The 22,496-nt window shown below is 46.0% G+C and overlaps 2 pseudogenes; one reads left to right on the top strand and one right to left on the bottom strand.

The window, feature by feature from the left end:
* LOC139241619 (beta-1,4 N-acetylgalactosaminyltransferase 1-like) overlaps positions 1-4,587 on the bottom strand; it is a 59,721-nt pseudogene extending 55,134 nt beyond the window's left edge.
* A 181-nt stretch (positions 4,588-4,768) lies between these two features.
* On the top strand, positions 4,769-12,367 carry LOC139241617 (zinc finger protein 519-like; annotated as a pseudogene).
* Positions 12,368-22,496: the final 10,129 nt, after the last annotated feature.

The following is a 22,496-nucleotide window of genomic DNA, read 5'->3' as shown; positions in this document are numbered from 1 at the left end:
CTTCCAGTCAGCTCAGCGATGTGGCGTCGTTCCCGCGAAAGGGAGGGAGGGGCAGGCAGTCACCAGGCAGCAGGCAGTAACCAGGCAGCAAGCAGCCTTCCACTTGAGGTGGAAGCCTTACACTCAGCTCAGCGTCGTTCCCGCGAACAGGAGGGAGGGAGGGGCAGTAAGCAGGAAGCCTCAGTGCTGATGTGCTGATGGCAATGCGGTTTTATTAAAAAATGTTCAAAAATTAAACAGCTGCAAAGAACTACAAAAATGGCCGAGTGCCAATGTTTCCTTCACACTGCGCGTGCGCGAACGCTCCAACACGCACGTGCAGCGTTGCCGGCAGGAAAAAAACTAATTTAAATAGTACCCGCCCCCTCCCACTTACATAATCGGCGCGAGTGTAGGCTCCGCCCCCCTGGGCGCCACGCCAAACAGACAAGGAGCTGCAGGACTCTCCAGAATCGCGAGTTTTTTTTCCGGTGCCGTTTTAGGCGCGAAAAACAGGCGCCCAGCTCGGAGGGGCGTCCGTTTTTTATCGTGTGGAAACTTGGGCCCATAGTATCAGAGAATGTGAGAGGCAGTATCTATCCAACACTCACCTGTCACATAGTGTGAGAGAATGTGAGAGGCAGTACCTATCCAACACTCACCTGTCACATAGTGTGAGAGGATGAGAGAGACAGTATCTATCCAACACTCACCTGTAACATAGTGTGAGAGAATGTGAGAGGCAGTATCTATCCAACACTCACCAGTCACATTGTGTGAGAGAATGTGAGAGGCAGTATCTATCAACACTCTCCAGTCACATAGTGTGAGAGAATGTGAGAGGCAGTATCTATCCAACACTGACCTGTCACATAGTGTGAGAGAATGTGAGAGGCAGTATCTATCCAACACTCACCTGTCACATAGTGTGAGAGAATGTGAGAAGCAGTATCTATCCAACACTCACCTGTCACATAGTGTGAGAGAATGTGAGAGGCAGTATCTATCCAACACTCACCTGTCACATAGTATGAGAGAATGAGAGAGGCAGTATCTATCCAACACTCACCTGTCACATAGTGTCAGAGAATGAGAGAGGCAGTATCTATCCAACACTCACCTGTCACATAGTGTGAGAGAATGCGAGAGGCAGTATCGATCCAACACTTACCTGTCACATAGTGTCAGAGAATGACAGAGACAGTATCTATCCAACACTCACCTGTCACATAGTGTCAGAGAATGAGAGAGGCAGTATCTATCCAAGACTCACCTGTCACATAGTGTGAGAGAATGCGCGAGGCAGTATCTATCCAACACTCACCAGTCACATAGTGTGAGAGAATGTGAGAGGCAGTATCTATCCAACACTCACCTGTCACATAGTGTGAGAGAATGCGCGAGGCAGTATCTATCCAACACTCACCAGTCACATAGTGTGAGAGAATGTGAGAGGCAGTATCTATCCAACACTCACCTGTCACATAGTGTGAGAGAATGCGAGAGACAGTATCTATCCAACACTTACCTGTCACATAGTGTCAGAGAATGAGAGAGGCAGTATCTATCCAACACTCACCAGTCACATAGTGTCAGAGAATGAGAAAGACAGTATCTATCCAACACTTACCTGTCACATAGTGTGAGAGAATGCGAGAGACAGTATCTATCCAACATCTATTATTAAGGAAGCAGTTGCAGGCCATTTGGAGCAGCATAATTCAACATGGTTTTATGAATGGGAAATTATGTTTGACAAATTTGCTGAAACTCTTTGAGAATGTAACGGGCAGGTTGGATAAGGGGGAACCAGTGGATGTGGTTTATTTGGATTATTTCCAGAAGGCATTCGACAAGGTGTTAAGAGGTTACTGTATAAGATAGAAGTTTATGAGGTTGGGGATAATATATTAGCATGGATAGAGGATTGGCTAAAGAACAGTAAAAGGAGAGTCAGGATGAATGGGTCATTTTCTGATTGGCAAACATGGACTAGTGGGGTGCTGCAGGGATCGGTGCTGAGTCTTCAACTTTTTACAATCTATATTAATGACTTTGATGCAGGGGCAGAGTATAATGTAACCAAGTTTGCTGATGATACAAAGATGGATGGGATAGCAAACTGTGAGGAGGACACAAAACATCTGCAAAGAGATATAGACAGGCTAAGCGAGTGGGCACAAATTTGGCAGATGTAGTATAAGGTGGGAAAATATGAGGTTATCCACTTTGGCAGAAGCAAAATACTGCAAATTATAATTTAAATGGAGAAAAATTGCAAAGTGCTGCAGTACAGAGGGACCTACACGAAACACAAAAAGTTAGTCTGCAGATACAGCAAGTGATCTGGAAGGCAAACATCCTCTCTGCATCCACCTTGTCATGCCTCTTCATAATCTTATATGTTTCGATAAGATCACCTCATTCTTCTGAATTCCAATGAGTAGATGCCCAACCTACTCAACCTTTCCGCATAAGTCAAGCCCCTCATCCCCGGAATCATCCGAGTGAACCTTCCCTGAACTGCCTCCAAAGCAGGAATATCCTTTATTAAACATTGAAACCAAAACTGCACACAGTATTCCAGGTGTGGCCTCACCAATACCTTATATAGCTGTAGTATGACTTCCCTGCTTTTATACTCCGTCCCCTTTGCAATAAAGGCTTTCCTGTTCAATTGCTGTACCTTTATACTATCCTTTTGTTTTTCATGCATAAGTACCCCCAGGTCCCACTGTACTGTGACACTTTGCAATCTTTCTCCATTTGAATAATAACTTGCTCTTTGATTTATTTCTGCCAAAGTACATGACCTCATACTTTCTATCATTCTTATCCATCTGCCAAATTTTTGCCAACTCACTTAGCCTGACCATGTCCTTTTGCAGATTTTTTGTGTCTTCCTCACACATTGCTTTTGTTCCCATCTTTGTATCGTCAGCAAACGTGACTACGTTACACTCGGTCCCATCCTCCAAATCGTGCATATATATTGTAAATAGTTGGGGTCCCAGCACTGATCCCTGTGGCACCCCACTAGTGATTGGGTGCCAAACAGAGATTGACTCTCTGTTGTCTGTTCGTTAGCCGATCCTCTATCCATTCAATATATTACCCTCACCCCCCATGAACTTTTATCTTGTGCAGTAACCTTTTATGTGGCGACTTGTCAAATGCCTTCTGAAAGTTCAAATACACCACATCCACTGGTTCCCCTTTATCCATCCTGTTCGTTACATCCTCAAAGCACTCCAGCAAATTTGTCCAACATGATCTCCCCTTCATAAATCCATGGTGACTTTGCCTGACCGAATTTTGCTTTACAAAATGTCCTGCTACTGCTTCTTTAATAATGGAATCTAATATTTTCCCAACTACAGATGTTAGGCTAACTGGTCTCCAGTTTCCTGCTTTATGTCTGCCTCCTTTTTTAAATAGTGGAGTTACATTTGCAGTTTTTCGATCTGCTGGGACCTCTCCAGAATCCATGAAGTTTTGGTAAATTACAACCAATTCATCCACAATCGCTGCCGTTATTTCTCAAGACCCTAGAATGCAAGCCATCAAGTCCAAGGGATTTATTTAGCTTTAGTCCCATTATCTTACCCAATATTGGTGAAGTCCAGAACCAGGGGTCATAGTCGAAGAATAAGGGGTAAGCCATTTCGGACCGAGATGAGGAGAAACTTCTTCATCCAGAGAGTGGTGAACCTGTGGAAATCTACCACAGAAAGTTGTTGAGGCCAATTCACTAAATATATTCCAAAAGGAGTTAGATTTAGTCCTTGCTACTCGGGGGATCAAGTGGTATGGCGAGAATGGGGTACTGAAGTTGCATGTTCAGCCATGAACTCATTGAATGGCGGTGCAGGCTCGAAGGGCCGAATGGCCTACTCCTGCACCTAGTTTTATGTTTTACTGAGTACCACCTCCTTAGTGATTGTGATTGTGTTAAGTTCCTTCTCCCCCGCCTCCCCGCCTCTCCATAGCCCCTTCACTATCCACTGTCGGAATATTGTTAGTGTCGTCTACCATAAAGACTGATACAAAATATTTGTTCAGAGTTTCTGCCATCTCCATATCCCACATTATTAATTCCCCGGTCTCGTCCTCTAAGGTACCAACGTTTACTTTAGCCACCCTTTTCCATTTTATATACCTATAGAAACTCTTGCTATCTGTTTTTATATTTTGCGCTAGTTTACTTTCATAGTCTATCTTCCTTTTCTTAATCATTTTTTCAGTCGTTCTTTGATGGCGTTTAAAAGCTTACCAGTCTTCTGTCCTCCCACTTGTTTTGGCCACTTTGTATGCCCTTGTTTTTAATTGGATATTGTCCTTTATTTCTTATATAGCCATGGATAGTTATCTTTTCTCTTATACCCTTTCCTCCTCACTGGATTATATTTTTCTTGAGAGTTGTGCAATATCTCCTTAATTGTACACCACTGTTCATCAACCGTCCTACACTTTAATCTATTTTCCCAGTTCACTTTACCCAACTCTGCCCTCATAGTCTCCTTTATTCAAGCTGAGTACGCTTTTTAGAGATCCAACTTTCTCACCCTCCATCTGAATTTGAAATTCAATCATACTATGATCACTCATTCCGAGGGAACCCTTTACCTTGGAGATTGTTTATTAATCCTGTCTCATTACACAGGACCAGATTTAAGATAGCCTGCCCCCTAGTTGGTTCCGTTACAAACTGCTCAACGAAACTGTCCCTTCTGCACTCTATGAACTCCTCCTCAAGGCTACCCTGACCAATTTGATACTTCCAATCAATATGGAGATTAAATCACCCATGATTATTGCTGTTCCCTTTTTACAAGCCTTAAAGTAAGGGCTGCCCATTAAAAACTGAGTTGAGGAGAAATTTCTTCTCTGAGGTTTGTAAATCTATGGAATTCTCTGCCCCAGCGAGCTGTGGAGGCTCGGTCATTGAATATATTTTAAGGCAGAAAGACAGATTTTTGAGTGATAAGGCAGTAAAGGGTTATGGGGAACGGGCAGGGAACTGGTTCTGAGCCCATGATCAGATCAGCCATGATCTTACTGAATGGGGGAGCAGGCCCGAAGAGTCAAATCGACTACTCCTGCTCTTATTTCTTATGTTCTTTTGTTAACTGAATCCAGCCAGAGTCAGCACCCTCTGGGATTGAGCGGGAGGGAGGGGAACCAGTGAGTCTAGAACTGAACCCAGCCAGAGTCAGCACCTTCAGGGGAGGAGAGGGAGGGTAACCAGTGATTGTAGAACTGAACCCAGCCAGAGTCAGCATCTTCAGGGGAGGAGACGGAGGGGAACCAGTGATTGTAGAACTGAACCCAGCCAGAGTCAGCACCTTCAGGGGAGAAGAGGGAGGGGAACCAGTGATTGTAGAACTGAACCCAGCCAGAGTCAGCATCTTCAGGGGAGGAGACGGAGGGGAACCAGTGATTGTAGAACTGAACCCAGCCAGAGTCAGCACCTTCAGGGGAGGAGAGGGAGGGGAACCAGTGAGTGTAGAACTGAACCCAGCCAGAGATGGTGATGATAATTAGGTGCATAGGACAAGCTGCCTTCAGACGTGCGATGTGTTTCAATTTCAGGACAAGGATGGGGAACAGTGTATGGGGTGGGAATTTAAAGCTTTGGAGGAACAAGAGAGGAAAGAATTTTCCATAAAATCTTGAATTGTCTGTTCTGAATTTCTGTCCTGTACTTGCAGTAATGATTTTTGTAAACTCCTTTTCCAGGGTATCAGAAGGGGAGGATTTGCAGACGGGAAACACAAAACAAACATCACGTCAAGATCTGGTGGAATCGCTCGATTCATCAGGACCTGAATATCATCAGCCTTTGAATTTGGATGGAGAAAAGTTTGTCTGTTCTGTCTGTGGGAACAGATTTCAAACATCAGTGATCCTGGAAAAGCACGAGCAAACACACCCGAGTGAGAGTGTTGCAGTGCACTGACTGTGGAAAAAGTTTTAACCAGATGCACAGCCTGAAAAAACATCACAGCTTTGACAGCGGGGAGAACCCGTACACGTGTTCTGTGTGTGCACCAGGCTTCAACTGGTCGTCCAACCTGGAGAGACACAAGGAGACCCGCAGCATGGAGAAACCGAAGTTCATCGGCGCTGTCACACTGGGGAGAGGCCGTTCACCTGCTCCGAGTGTGGGAAGTGATTCACTGCCTCATCCTACCTGATGAGACACCAGCGAGTTCACACTGGAGAGAGGCCGTTCACCTGCTCCGAGTGTGGGAAGGGATTCTCTATCTCATCCGACCTGCTGAGACACCAGCGAGTTCACACTGGGGAGAGGCGTTCAGCTGCACCGAGTGTGGGAAGGGATTCACTGTATCATCCTATCTGCTGACACACCAGCGAGTTCACACTGGGGAGAGGCCATTCACCTGCTCTGTGTGTGGGAAGGGATTCACTGTATCATCCTATCTGCTGACACACCAGCGAGTTCACACTGGGAAGAGGCCATTCACCTGCACCGAGTGTGGGAAGGGATTCACTGCATCATCCCACCTTGTAACTCACCAGCGAATTCACAATGGAGAGAGGCTGTTCATCTGCTCTGAGTGTGGGAAGGGATTCACTCTGACATCCCACCTGCTGATGCACCAGAGAGTTCACACTGGGGAGAGGCCATTCACCTGCTCTGAGTGTGGGAAGGGATTCACTCAGTCATCGAACCTGCTGAGACACCAGCACGTTCACACTGGGGAGAGGCTGTTCACCTGCTCTGAGTGTGGGAAGGGATTCACTCGGACATCCCACCTGCTGATGCACCAGCGAGTTCACACTGGGGAGAGGCCGTTCACCTCGCCAAGTGTGGCAAGGGATTCACTCAGTCATCCACCCTGCTGACACAACGAGTTCACAAGTGACTGCAGGGTTTGGATTCTGCTGTTGTCTCAGACTGAATCGTATCCATTCTGACAGTTGGGCTTGCTTTCTGCTGATATTGATTCCTCCTATAACTGGGCTGGAGTTTAATATTCGCGTTATTTGCCCAATTAATCAACGGGAAAATGGTCAGAAACAAAATAACGCTGATTGTGTTTGCATCTATAATTCACCCTTTAAAAAACATAAGAAATAGGAGAAGAGTAGGCCATTGGCCACTCGAACCTGCTCTGCCATTCAATAAGATCATGGCTGATCTGATCGTGGGTACAACAGCACTTCCCTGCCCGCCCTCCATAAACCTTCACTCTTTTATCGCTCAAAAATCTGGATATCTCCACCTTAAATATATTCAATGACCCAGCCTCCACAGCTCTCGGGGTAGAGAATTCCAAAGATTTAGACCCTCAGAAGAAATTTCTCATCATTTCGGTTCTAAATCAAAGCTTCACTAGGTTGATTGAGGGGATGAGGGGTTGACTTATGACGAAAGGTTAATTAGATTGAAATTCAGAAGAATGACAGGTGATCTTATCGAACCATACAAGATTATGAGGGGGCATGACAAAGTGAATGCAGAGAGGATGTTTCCACTGATGGGGGAGACTAGAAATAGAGGGCATGATCTTCGAATAAGCGACCACCCATTTAAAATTGATATGAGGAGAAATTTATTCTCTGAGGGTTGTAAATCTGCGGAATTCACTGCGTCAGAGAGCAGTGGAAGCTGGTACATTGAATAAATTTAAGACAGAAATAGACAGTTTCTTAAACGATAAGGGGTTGTGGAGAGCAAGCAGGGAAGTGGAGCTGAGTCCATGATCAGATCAACCATGATCTTATTGAATGGCAAAGCAGGCTCGACGGGCCGTTTGGCCTACTCCTGTTCCTATTTCTGATCTTATGTAAATAGGCTACCCCTTATTCATAAACTATGACCCCTAGTTCTAGATTCCCCCACGAGTGGAAACATCCTCTCTGCATCTACCTTGTTGAGTCCCCTCAGTATCATATATTTCAATAGGATCACCTCTCATTCTTCTAAACGAGAATAGGCTCAACCTGCTCAACCTAACTACATAAGTCAACCCCTTCATCTCAGGAATCAAACTAGTGAAGCTTCTCTGAACTGTCTCCAATGCAAGTCTATCCCTCCTTAAATACGGAGATCAAAACTGCATGCAGTACTCCAGGTGTGGCCTCACCAATACCCTGTACTGTTGTAGCAAGACTTCCCTGCTTTTATACTCCATCCCTCTTGCAATAAAGGCCAACATTTCTATTGGCTTTATAATTACTTGCTGTACATGCAAATTAACTTTTTCTGTTTCAAACATAAGGACACCCAGATCCCTCTGCACTGCAGCATTTTGTAACACCTCTTCATTTCAGTAATAAATTGTTTTTTTTCCTGCAATAGTGGATAACCTCACATTTTCCGACATTATACTCAATCTGCCAAATATTAATCCACTCACTTAGTTTGTCTAAATTTCATTGCAGATTATTTGTGTCCTCCTCCAATTGCTTTCCTATCCATCTTTGTATCATCATCAAATTTGGCTCCATTACGCTCTGTCCCTTCTTCCAAATCATTAATATAGATTGTAAATAGTTGAGGCCAATCCCTACGGCACGCCATGACTCACCATTTGCCAACCGGAAAATTGCCCATTTATCCCGACATTCTGTCTTCTGTTAGTTAACCAATCCTCTATTCGTGCTAATATATTACCCTCAAATCGGTGAACTTTTATCTTGTACAGGTACATGGTACCTTATCGAATGCCTTCTAGAAATCTAAATACACTACATCCACTGGTTCTCTCTTATCAACCTTGCTCATTATATTCTCAAAGAACTCCAGCAAATTTGTCAAACGTGATTTCCCTTTCATAAAACCATGCTGACTCTGCCTGACTGTATTATGATTTTCCAAATGCCCTGCTTACTAATGGAGTCCAACTTTTTCCCAACAACAGCAGTTAGGCTAACTAGTCTATAGTTTCCTCTTTTCTGTCTCCCTCATTTTTAAATAGCGATGTTACATTTGTGTTTTTCCAAACTGCTGGGACCCCTCCACAATCCAGGGAGTTTTTGCAGATTTCACCCAACGCATCCACTATCTCTGCAGCCACTTCTTTTAAGAGCCTAGGACGTAGGCTATCAGGTCCAGGGGACTTGTCCAGCTTTGGTCCAGGGGACTTGTCCATCTTTAGTCCCATTATTTCACAGAGTACTTTTTCTTTCGTGTCAGTGATAGTTTTAAGTTTCCCCTTCCCGATAGCCCCTTGATTATATATTATTGGGATGTATTTAGTATCTTCTAAGTTGAAGACCAATACAAAATATCAGAAGGGTTTTATTCAAATACAGAAGGCTGCAACACCATGGAGCTAAACAATTGATGATAAAAATAATTGAATTTGCAAGTTGGTTTTGGATTTCTCTGAAACGGAGCCAGATATGATGTGCCTTGAAATACCACCAGTAGATGACGCTGTCCCTCCGAAGAACTCAGACTGAGAGGAGTGTGACTGCCCCCGAGAGCAGGAGGAATGAGAGCAGATCAGGGTCAGACACTGAACATACTGCGCCCCATAGGGTTATCACACACTGCCCCCTCCCTGGGGCAGCTCAGGGTCAGACACTGAACATACCGCACCCCACAAGGTCATCACACACTGCCCCCTCCCTGGGGCAGCTCAGGGTCAGACACTGAACATACTGCACCACACATGGACATCACACACTGCCCCCTCCCTGGGGCAGCTCAGGGTCAGACACTGAACATACTGCACCCCACAGGGACATCACACACTGCCCCCTCCCTGGGGCAGCTCAGGGTCAGACACTGAACATACTGCATCCCACAGGGACATCACACACTGCCCCTTCCCTGGGGTAGCTCAAGGTCAGACACTGAACATACTGCACCCAGCAGGGACATCACACACTGCCCCTTCCCTGCCGTAGCTCAAGGTCAGACACTGAATATACTGCACCCCACAGGGTTATCACACACTGCCCCCTCCCTGGGGCAGCTCAGGGTCAGACACTGAACATACTGCACACTATAGGGACATCACACACTGCCCCCTCCCTGGGGTAGCTCAGGGTCAGACACTGAACATACTTCACCCCACAGGGACATCACACACTGTCCCCTCCCTGGGGCAGCTCAGGGTCAGACACTGAACATACTGCACACCACAGGGTTATCACACTGCCCCCTCCCTGGGGTAGCTCAGGGTCAGACACTGAACATACTGCACCCCACAGTGATATCACACACTGCCCCCTCCCTGGGGCAGCTCAGGGACAGACACTGAACATGCTGCACAATATAGGGGCTGCGCGATCTGTACTGTTTCTGGGGGAGTCGCAGCTGGAGGGTCCGCAGACAGAAGGGGAACTTCTCCAAACATTCCGGTCATGAATCCTGAATCAGATTGAAGATGAATTCCCACATTCTGCGCTGCAGCCCGAGAAGCCACATACACCACGTGGGATCTCACAGACCTTGGAGAAGCCCCCAGACCTGGGACACTGGGTCTCCACACGGGGGAGCGATCCCTCTGCACCGCCCCCCCCCCCCGGCAGATGCCAGAGCTTTAACCCACAGATCTGGGACACTGGTCTCTACAAGAGGGGAGCTTTGGCCGACAGAGCTGCGACACTGGGTCCAGACACGGGGCCAGCGATCCCTCTGCCCCCTCCCCCTGCCAGATCCCCCATGTTAGCTCCACTGTCACTGAGCTGCGGGGAGTTACATTTAGCCACAGCAGCTCTCCTCCCCTGAAGATGCTGACTCTGGCTGGGTGCAGAAATACAAAGCATTCATCTTCAATTCCCAGCATACAATCAGGAAATGTGCTCCACTTACCAGACACTCTACAGGACTGGAGCAGATAACGTCTCCCTCAATTGTCCCGGTCCCAGACTGACCCAGAACCAGACCGCTCCACCCCACCCTCTCCTGTACCAGACAGAACTAGAACCACCCCCCCACCCTCACCCTTCCCTGTCCAGACTGAACAAGACTCCCTCTTCACCCTCGCCTGTTCAACACTGATCCAGAACCAGATCACCCTCAGGTCCCTTGTCCCAGACTGATCCAGAACCAGATCTGCCCTCACCCTCCCTTGTCCCAGGCTGAAGCAGATGCCCATCACCCTCCCCTGTCCAGTCTTCCTAATCGTTTTTGCTAAGGTGCCGCACAAGCTGCTGCTCTAACAGATCTTGGCCTAGAACATAAGAAATAGGAGCAGGAGTAGGCCATTTGGTCCCTCGCACCTGCTCTGCCATTTAATAAGATCATGGCTGATCAGATCATGGACTCAGCTCCTCTTCCCTGCCCACTCCCCGTAACCCTTTATTCCCTTATCGCTCAAAAATATGTCTATCTCCGCCTTAATTATATTCAATGACTCAGCCTTCACAGCTGTCTGGGGCAGAGAATTCCACAGATTTACAACCTTCTGAGTGAAGAAATTTCTCCTCACCTCAGTTTTAAATGGGCGGCCCTTATTCTGAGACTATGCTCCTAGTTCTAGTTTTCCCTATGAGTGGACATATCCTTTCCGCATTATGCTTGTCGAAGCCCCTCATTATCTTATACATTTCGATAAGATCCCCACTCATCATTTTGAACTCCAATGACTACAGGCCCAACCTTTCTTCATGTCAATCCCCTCATCTCCGCAATCATCAGAGTGAACTTGCTCAGAACTGTCTCCAATGCAAGTATAACCTTCTTTAAATATGAAGATCAAAAATGAATGCAGTACTCTAGTTGTAGTCTCACTAATACCCTGTAAGGTTGTAGCAGGACTTCTCTGATTTTATATTCCTTCCCCCTTGTAATAAAGGCCAACATTCTATTTGCTTTCTTGATTACTTGCTGTACCTGCATAATAACTTGTATGTCATGCTCAAGGACCCAAAGGTACCTCTGTACTACAGCATTTTGCAACGTTTCTCCCTTTAAATAATACTTTGCTTTACTGTTTTTTCTGCCGAAATGAATAACCTCACATTTTCCCACATTATACTCCCTTTGCAGATTCTTTGTGCCCTCCTCACAATTTGCTTTTCCACCCATCTTTGTATCATCAGAAAATTTGCCTACATTACACTTGGTTCCTTCATCCAAGTCATTAATAAACTTTGTAAATAGTTGAGGCCCATGCACCGATTCCTGCGGCACCCCATTAATTACAATTTGCCAACTAGGAAATTATCCATTTATCCCGACTCTCTGTTGTCTGTTAGTTAGCCAATCCTCTATCCATGCTAATATATTACCCCCAACTCCGTGAACTTTTATCTTGTGCAGGTAACCGCTTATGTGGCATCTTATCGAATGCCTTCTGAAGATCCTGCTCCAGAAATCAATAGGATCATGGCTGAACAGCCAAGACTCCAGGCGCGGTTTCTGACAAATATATCAAATGCTGGGCTCAGCAAGAGTAAGTAAAGTGTTCAAGGTTTAATCAAATAACATATTGGTTCCTTTCAGAGCCACCCACTCTATCTGTGAAAGGATTGCTTACTGTTTGAAGAAACTGATCGATTGATCACAACCTTATCAGCGGTGCTTCAGTTGGTGACACTCTCGCTTCTGAGTTAGGTTGTGGTCAAGTCCCCACTCCAGGGACTTGAGCACAAAATCTCGGCTGACACACCAGTGCAGTGATGAGGGAGTGCTGTACTGTCGGAGGTGCTATCTATAGGAAGAGACATTAAACCGAGGCCCCGTCTGCTCTCTCAGGTGGACGTAATAGATCCCACGGCCATTATTTTGAAGAAGAGAAGATGAGTTATCCACGGTATCCTGGCCAAAACTTATCCCTCGATCAACATAACACAACAGCTTATCTGGTCATTATCACATTGCTGTTTGTGGGAGCTTGCTGTGCGCGAAATGTCTGCCGACTTTCCGACATTACGAGTGTCGACTTCAAAAAGTACTTCATTGGCTGCAAAACACGTTCATAAGACCGATGGTGCTGAAAGGCACAATATAAATCCAAGTCTTTATTTCTCTGCTTAATTTTAAATCCCTCCGGTTGATAAGCTGGGAGTTTCCTGACCAGAAGTGACCCTCAATCGATCTCAGTTATAAACTGGTCAATGTCTGTTGAACATGTAAAAATATAGATCGACAAATAGAACAGCGAGTTTGCTGTTCAGTTTATTCAATATAGACTAAAACAATAACGAACCTTCCTGGTAAGATTTTTGCCTGAGTGCAGAATAGATGCAAAGTATAAATGAGGAAGGGTTGAAACTGATGACCTCATTCAAGAATTTGTGATTGTGGCAAGCAACAAATCTGATTGGATGTTTAAAGAGACCAACTAGAGAGAAATAGAGGCCACCCGCAGCCTGGCAACACTAACGTCCCATCACCTCATTGACAGTCGGAGTGGGTCCATGCGGCGCTTCAGAAGACAGGCTGAAACGGCAAAGTCACTGATTCGCTCTCAAGTGCTTCCCGATCAAAAATAGCTACAGAACAATGGATATTGACAAGCGGACAATGAACCAATCACAATCATTGCCATCCATCCCTCATTAGCATAGGGCTGTGGGCGGAGTGCGGGGCTGCCCATATAATGCGGGCTCGGAGTAGAGTTTCCTCAAATCTGCGCCGGACTGAATCAGCCGATAGCTGACGGAAAGTGAACAGTTACCGCTAAGAAAGTCATCAAGAAAACATCACCGAAGGGCGGCAAGAAGCGCAGAAAGTGGAGGAAGGAGAGTTATTCCATCTAAATCTACAAAGTGATGAAGCAGGTTCAACCCGACACCGGCATCTCCTCCAAGACCATGGGCATCATGAACTCGGTTGTGAACGATATTTTGGAGCGCATCGCGGGTGAGGCTTCCCGCCTGGCCCATTACAACAAGTGCCGCACCATCAACTCCCGGGAGATCCAGACCGCCGTGCGCCTGCTGCTGCCCGGGGAGCTTGCCAAGCGCCGTGTCGGAAGGGACAAAGGTGGTGACCAAGTGCACCAGCTCCAAGTAAAACTGCGCGCTGTCCTGGGAGAGCAAACCCAAACACAACGGCTCTTTTAAGAGCCATCCACAGCCTCTCTGAAAGAGCTGCACAAACCCATCAACCTTTAGACTAACATCACTAATTATTTCCTGAACAAGTGGGTGAAAACTTTTGCAGTTCCAGCTGTAGATTTCGTTTTGAATTCTCCGACAAGCAGCTTCATTGTCCGGTTCGACCTCAGTGTCGCTGGAATTACCCGCCCACAAACTACAAACACGGTCCCTGGTCGCTCTTTCCCTTTGCTCTCAGACCCGTTCATGTACACCGCCTGCCGAATTAAAAGTTTGTTTAGGGGCTGAGACTCAGATTTCAGTCACACATTCTCTCTCGCAGGCCCTTTTCAACTTTATTTTTCAATTCCTGTTGCGTGTCAGTCCGTTTATTAACCCGACACTCCCCGCAGTGTAACAACACAGAATGGGAGTTCTCACAGAGAACAGAACCGGGGCATTCTGTCCCTCTTCTCCTTTCGCAGAGGGAATCCCAGTTCTGGTCTCACTGCCGCCTCTGCGGTGGATCGATCGATAATCTATGAAACCCAACTTTGACAAAGATTGAATTGGAATGTGTCTCGTTACAGAATCAGTGGAGATTGATTATCGCCCATTACAGACAGTTTGAAACAGTACCCGAATTTAATGCTGATTGTAACAGTTTGGAACTTGCAAGGGAAAAATAGAATCAGAGAAAAGGAATTAAAACGTGTTGGCAAATCTTTGACTAATGGTAAATTTATTAACATAATCCGCTATTTTAAAAATTCTTGCTGGAGTTTTTGAATTAATTTCCGCCTAACTTTGATTGGCGGGCAAAACAGATTGTGACCCATGAAATTCACCACAGAGCGACCAATCACATGTTCACTCCTTGCATTCCTCCAGAAGGTACACGAAAGGCAGATGTGGGCAGTTTCTCATTCTTTCTCTGAACGTGTGGATTGTGGAAATGTCTGGAAGAGCACCATGTAGTGAAAAACACCTGTGCTGTGCAATGTATAATGACATTTTCTGAACTGTTTAGTAACTTGGAAAGAAATGTAAATGTATCGTCACCCGTTCGGATTACTGCTTTCATCTGCATAGTGCTACATGTAACGTGATTCATGATCGGTATTGAAATGTATCCTGGAATGTACTATAAAGCTGTTCTTATCTGCTCCATGTAACATCCTTCTGGGTACAGTGCTACATGTAAGGTGATTTGCGGATTCTACTAAAGTGTACCTTGGAATGAAATGTACGCAAGTGTATTGTATGGAACTGCTGTCAGCATCCAAATTATTTGTATTTAATTGTTGACCGCATCCAAATGTACTGAGCTATTTTCCAATGCATCGTGAACATTTTACATGAATAAAGTATATTTTTTTAAACAATAAAAAGAGGAAAAACCGGCAGCAAAGCTCGGGCCAAGGCCAAGTCTCGCTCCTCTCGGGCCGGACTGCAATTCCCTGTGGGCCGTGTTCACAGGCTCCTGCGGAAGGCGAACTACACTGAGCGTGTGGGTGCCGGAGCCCCGGTCTACATGGCTGCTGTGCTCGAGTATCTGACCGGCTGATATCCTGGAGCTGGCCGGCAACGCGGATCGCGACATTAAGAAGATCCGCACCATCCCCAGAGACCTGCAGCTGGCTATCCGCAACGACCAGGAGCTCAACAAGCTACTGGGAAAGGTGACCATCGCTCAGGGCGGGGTGCTGCCTAATATCCAGGCTGTGTTGCTGCTAAAGAAAACCATCAGTGTGTCCAAGAGCAAGTAAAGCGGACAGGATTTAATCTAATAACAGAACGAATGTTTTCAGAGCCACCCTCAGTATCTGTGAAAGGGCTGGTTACTGTTCTATGGATCTCAGTTGTCCCAGTTCTAATTTAATATTAAATATCTGCAATTAACCTGGGAGTTTGCTGACAAGAAATGAGCCTCAGACATTCCCAGTCATTGAAGGTTGGCATACAGGTACAGCAGGCGGTTAAGAAAGCAACCTTCATAGCGAGGGGATTAGAGTACAGGGGCAGGGAGGTGTTGCTACAGTTGTACAGGGCCTTGGTGAGGCCACACCTGGAGTATTGTGTACAGTTTTGGTTTCCTAACTTGAGGAAGGTCATTCTTGCTCTTGAGGGAGTGCAGCGAAGATTCACCAGACTGATTCCCGGGATGGTGGGACTGACCTATCAAGAAAGATTGGATCAACTGGGCTTGTATTCACTGGAGTTGAGAAGAATGAGTGGGGACCTCATGGAAACGTTTAAAATTCTGACGGGTTTAGACAGGTTAGATGCAAGAAGAATGTTCCCAATGTTGGGGAAGTCCAGAACCAGGGGTCACAGTCTGAGGATAAGTGGTAAGCCATTTAGGACCGAGATGAGGAGAAACTTCTTCACCCAGAGAGTGGTGAACCTGTGGAATTCTCTACCACAGAAAGTAGTTGAGGCCAATTCACTAAATATATTCAAAAGGGAGTTAGATGAAGTCCTTACTACTCGGGGGATCAAGGGTTATGGCGAGAAAGCAGGAAGGGGGTACTGAAGTTTCATGTTCAGCCATGAACTCATTGAATGGCGGTGCAGGCTAGAAGGGCTGAATAGCCTGCTCCTGAACCTATTTTCTATGTTTCTATGTTTCTATGTTTCTATAAGCAGGATATTGGCGGAGGGGTGGTGCAGACACTGAGGAGGGGTGGGTGCAGCCAATTGTAACGAATCTCCAGTGATGATGGGTTAATTTTCATTCTAGAAACACAGTGATTATTTGATTCTGGGATCAGATCTTTTCTGAGACGCGTGGGTGGCTCTGAGAAGAGCCTTTGGGTTCAGATGTTTACAAGTTGTCCTTTTTCTTTACTTTTTGGCCGCTGCTTTCTTGGTCTTTGCTGATTTGGGCGTGGCCTTGGCACTCGGTTTCTCCACCTTTTTGGCCACCTTCACTTTTCCGCCTGTGGCCTTCTTGGGGCTCTTGGGCTTCTTCGCTGCCGCCTTCTTCCCAGCCGGCGCTTTCGCTGTCTCTTATGCCGATTGCTTTGTTGCAGGTTACTTGGCTGCTGCTTTCTTCACCTCCATTTCCAATTCCCCTTGGGTTCCTCCTTTGCGACTTTGAAGGAGCCCGAGGCGCCCGTGCCCTTGATCTGCTTCAGGGAACCATTGGTCACATTCCTCTTGATACTGAACCTGATCTGAGACCCGCGCTTCTCCACATCGCCGCCTTCGGCCGCCAGAGCCTCCTTGATCGCGCCCAGGGCCATCCCCTTGCGATCGCTGCCATCGGCCACAACCTTGAGGATCTGTTCGCCCAACTTAGACAGGCTGGCTTGGAGTGGGGAACCACAGCAGGGCAGCAGTGCGATCCTGTGACAGGGAAATCTTTGAATTTTACACAAGAGGGTCCCTGAAATCCGGCGATGAGAACGGACACACAAACACAGTGACATTGGTCTAACCCACCCGCCCCTTTAACACACACTCGCTCACACAATGTTGAAATCTGCACATTCACACACAAACTGTTCCCAGATTTATAGTTCCCAGCACAGGTTTACTTCTCTGCTCGGCTGTGCTGCCGATTCTCGGGTCAGTTGTAGTTTCTCAGCTCAGTAAACGTTAAACACTCTGAGGCCGGCGCTCCACACAGTGTCTGTTCCCAGATTCGAGGGCAGGAGCCAATCACAGCTCTGGCTGGCTTAACCCATAACTGCTTTAAGTTGGTATAGTGTCGAGGAGGAGGCGACAGTCCGGAGTCGGAGGCCTATAAAAAGGCCGCAAGTTCAGGAGTTCGGGCAGCTTGGAGGAGAAGGCAAAAAAGGAGTATAAAGAAACAGAAAGGAAACGTCACAGCCAAGGGGGTAAGTGATTGTTGAGTACTTTTTATTTTTTCTCTTCTATAACAGTGAGTAAACTTTAGCATTATTGTTGCCAATTTAAGTGTATCTAAGGGTTCAGTCATGGCAGGAGAGCTCGGTCACGTGATATGCTCCTCCTGTACCATGTGGGAACTCAGGAAAACTTCCGGCGTCCCTGACGACTATGTGTGCGGAAACTGTATCCGCATCCAGCTCCTGATGGTGCGCGTTGCGGAATTGGAGCTGAGGGTGGATTTACTCTGGAGCATCCACGATGCTGAGAATGACGTGAGTAGCATGTGTAGCGAGTTAGTCTTACAGCAGGTGAAGGGTCGACAACCAGATAGGGAATGGAAGACCAGCAGGAAGAGCAGTGCAAGGAAGGTAGTGCAGGGGTCCCCTGCGGTCATCCCCCTGCAAAACAAATACACCACTTTGAGTAAAGTTGAGCGGGATGACTCATCAGGGGAGCAGCAACCAAGTTCATGGCACGGTGGCTGTCTCTGCTGCACAAGAGGGCAGGAAAAAGTGCGGGAGAGCGATAGTGATAGGGGATACAATTGTAAGGGGAATAGATATGCGTTTCTGCAGCCGCAACTGAGACTCCAGGATGATATGTTGCCTCCCTGGAGCAAAGGTCAAGGATGTCTTGGAGCGGGTGCAGAACATTCTGAAAAGGGAGGGTGAACAGCCAGTTGTCGTGGTGCACATTTGTACAAACGATATAGGTAGAAAAAGGGTTGAGGCCCTACGAGACGAATTTAAGGAGCAAGGAGCTGAATTAGTAATCTCGCGATTGCTACCAGTGCCACGTGCTAGTCAGAATAGGAATCGCAGGATAGCGCAGATGAATACGTGGCTTGAGCAGTGGTGCAGCAGGGAGTGATTCAAATTCCTGGGCATTGGAACCGGTTCTGGGGGAGGTGGGACCAGTACAAACCGGACGGTCTGCACCTGGGCAGGATCAGAACCAATGTCCTTGGGGGAGTGTTTGCTAGTGCTGTTGGGGAGGAGTTAAACTAATATGGCAGGGGGATAGGAACCAATGCAGGGAGACAGAGGGGAACAAAATGGAGACAGAAGCGAAAGACAGAAAGCAGATGAGTAAAAGTAGAGGGCAGAGAAATCCAAGGCAAAAAACAAAAAGGGCCACTGTACAGCAAAATTCTAAAGGGCCAAAGTGTAATAAAAAGGCAAGCATGAAAGCTCGGTGCCTCAATGCGAGGAGTATTCAGAACCCAGGAGAGGCTCTGAGCTAGTTAGAGTGGGTGAGAGCTCAGATGAACAGGACTCCAAGAATTAATGCAAAAGGCAGGAGGCAACAGAGCAGAGTAGCACTGGGATAAGTGTAAACCACAAGGTGATAGGAAGGGACAATATGTATGAATATAAAGCGGCTGCAGGAGGGGTCAAAACTAAAAATCATGGTTGAAAAACTAGTATTAAAACACTCGACCGAAACACACGCAGCATTCGAAATAAAGTAAGTGAGTTGACGGCACAAATCATTACAAATGGGTATGATTTGGTGGCCATTACAGAAACGTGATTAAGGGTGGCCAAGACTGGGAATTAAACATACAGGGATATCTGACAATTCGGAAAGATAGACAAGAAAGAAAATGAGGTGGTGTAGCTCTGTTAATAAAGGATGATATCAGGGCAGTTGTGAGAGACGATATTATCTCGAATGAACAAAATGTTGAAACATTGTGGGAGTTGATTAGAGATAGTAAGGGGAAAAAGAACTGGTGGGCGAAGTTTATAGGCCCCCAAATAATAACTTCACGGTGGGTCGGGCAATAATCAAGGTAATAATGGAGGCATGTGAAAAAGGAACGGCAGTAATAATGGGTCATTTTAACCTACATATCGATTGGTCAAATCAAATCGCACGGGGTAGCTTTGAGGAGGAATTCATAGAATGCATACGGGATTGATTCTTAGAACAGTATGTAACAGAACCTACAAGGGAGCAAGCTATCTTAGATTTGGTCCTGTGTAATGAGACAGGAATAATAAACGATCTCCTAGTAAAAGATCCTCTCGGAATGAGTGATCACAGTATTGTTGAATTTGTAATACAGATTGAGGGTGAGGAAGTACTGTCTCAAACGAACGTACTATGCTTAAACAAAGGGGACTACAGTGGGATGAGTGCAGAGTTGGCTAAAGTAGACTGGGAACACAGACTAAACGGTGGCACAATTGAGGAACAGTGGAGGACTTTTAAGGAGCTCTTTCATAGTGCTCAATAAAAATATATTCCTGTGAAAAAGAAGGGTGGTAAGAGAAGGGATAACCAGCAATGGATAACCAAGGAAATAAAGGAGAGTATCAAATTAAAAACCAATGCGTATCAGGTGGCCAAGGTTAGTGGGAAACTAGAGGATTGGGAACATTTTAAACAACAGCAAAGAATAACTGAAAAAGCAATAAAGAAAGGAAAGATAGATTTCAAAGGAAAACTTGCGCAAAACATAAAAACAGATCGTAAAAGCTTTTACCGATCTATAAAATGGAAGAGAGTGACTAAAGTGAATGTTGGTTCCTTAGAAGTTGAGAAGGGGGATTTAATAATGGAAATGTGCAAATGGCTGAGACCTTAAACAATTATTTTGCTTCAGTTTTCACAGTGGAAGACACAAAAACCATGCCAATAATTGCTGGTCACGGAAATGTGGGAAGGGAGGACCTTGAGACAATCACTATGACTAGAGGGGTAGTGCTGGACAGGCGAATGGGACTCAAGGTAGACAAGTCCCCTGGTCTTGATGAAATGCATCCCAGGATATTACAAGAGATGGCGGAAGTTATAGCAATTGCATTTGTTATAATCTACCAAAATTCTCTGGACTCTGGGGAAGTACCAGTGGATTGAAAAACAGCTAATGTATTGCCTCTGTTTAAAAAAGCGGGCAGACAAAAGGCAGGTAACTATAGACCGGTTAGTTTAACATGTGTAGAGGGGAAAATGCTTGAAGCTTTCATTAAGTAAGAAATAGCAGGACATCTAGATAGGAATAGTAAAATCAAGCAGACGCAACATGGATTCATTAAGGGGAAATCATGTTTAACTAATTTACTGGAATTCTTTGAGGATATAACGAGCATGGTGGATAGAGGTGTGCCGATGGATGTGGTGTATTTAGATTTCCAAAAGGCATTCGATATGGTGCCACACAAAAGGTTACTGCAGAAGATAAAGGTACGCGGAGTCAAAGGAAATGTATTAGCATGGATCGAGAATTGGCTGGCTAACAGAAAGCAGAGAGTCGGGATAAATGGTTCCTTTTCGGGTTCGAAATCAGTGGTTAGTGGTGTGTTACAGGGATCGATGCTGGTACCACAAATGTTTACAATATACATAGATGACCTGGAAGAGGGGACAGAGTGTAGTGTAACAACATTTGCAGCTGACACAAAGATTACTGGGAAAGTGGGTTGTGTAGAGGATACAGAGAGGCTGCAAAGAGATTAAGCAAATGGGCTAAGCTTTGGCAGATGGAATACAATGTCGGAAAATGTAAGGTCATCCACCTTGGAAAAAAAAACAGTAAAAGGGAATATTATTTAAATGGCGAGAAATTACAACATGCTGCGGTGCAGATGGACCTGGGGCCCTTGTGCATGAATCCCAAAAAGTTAATTTGCAGGTGCAGCAGGTAATCAGGAAGGCGAATGGAATGTTGGCCTTCATTGCGAGAGGGATGGAACACAAAAGCAGGGAGGTCCTGCTGCAACTGTACAGGGTATTTGTGAGGCCGCACCTGGAGTACTGAGGGCAGTTTTGGTCACTTTACTTCAGGAAGGATATACTAGCTTTGGAGGGGGTACAGAGACGATTCACTAGGCTGATTCTGGAGATGAGGGTGTTACCTTCTGATGAGAGATTGAGTAGACTGGGTCTTTACTCGTTGGAGTTCAGAAGGATGAGGGGTGATCTTATAGAAACATTTAAAATAATGAAAGGGATAAACAAGATTGTGGCAGAGAGGTTGTTTCCTCTGGTCGGGGAGAATTGAACTCGGGGGCACAGCCTCAAAATACGGGGGAGCCAATTTAAAACCGAGTTGAGAAGGAATTTCTTCTCCCAGAGGGTTGTGAATCTGTTGAATTCTCTGCCCAAGGAAGCAGTTGAGGCTAGCTCATTGAATGTATTCAAATCACAAATAGATAGATTTTTAACCAATAAGGGAATTAAGGGTTACGGGGAGCGGGCGGTAAGTGGAGCTTAGTCCACGGCCAGATCAGCCATGATCTTCTTGAATGGCGGAGCAGGCTCGAGGGGCTCGATGGCCTACTCCTGTTCCAAATTCTTATGTTCTTATGTTCTTTTGTTCGAATTCAGAAATATGTTTGACGAACATGAAAGTACAGATGATGTGCACACCACCCCTGCAGCCTCTCTTTGTCTCTCTCTTCTCCGAAAATGAGGGACATTTGAATAACTGGTGTCCTATCCATCCCTTACTGCAAGATCCTACAAAACACCTGGGAGGACAGACGTACCAACGTGTCCTCGACCAGGCCAACATTCCCAGCATTTGAAGCACTGAACACACTTGCCCAGCTCCGCTGGGCAGGCCACATTGTTCGCATTCCAGGCACAAGACTCCCAAAGCAAGTGCTCTACTCGGAACTCCTTCACAACAAATGAGCCAAAGGTGGGCAGAGGAAACATTACAAGGTCAACTTCAAACCTCC

The sequence above is a fragment of the Pristiophorus japonicus genome, unplaced genomic scaffold, assembly GCF_044704955.1.
Source record: "Pristiophorus japonicus isolate sPriJap1 unplaced genomic scaffold, sPriJap1.hap1 HAP1_SCAFFOLD_112, whole genome shotgun sequence".
In the NCBI taxonomy this organism is placed as follows: domain Eukaryota; kingdom Metazoa; phylum Chordata; class Chondrichthyes; family Pristiophoridae; genus Pristiophorus; species Pristiophorus japonicus.
This window is presented reverse-complemented; position numbering and strand designations above follow the sequence as displayed.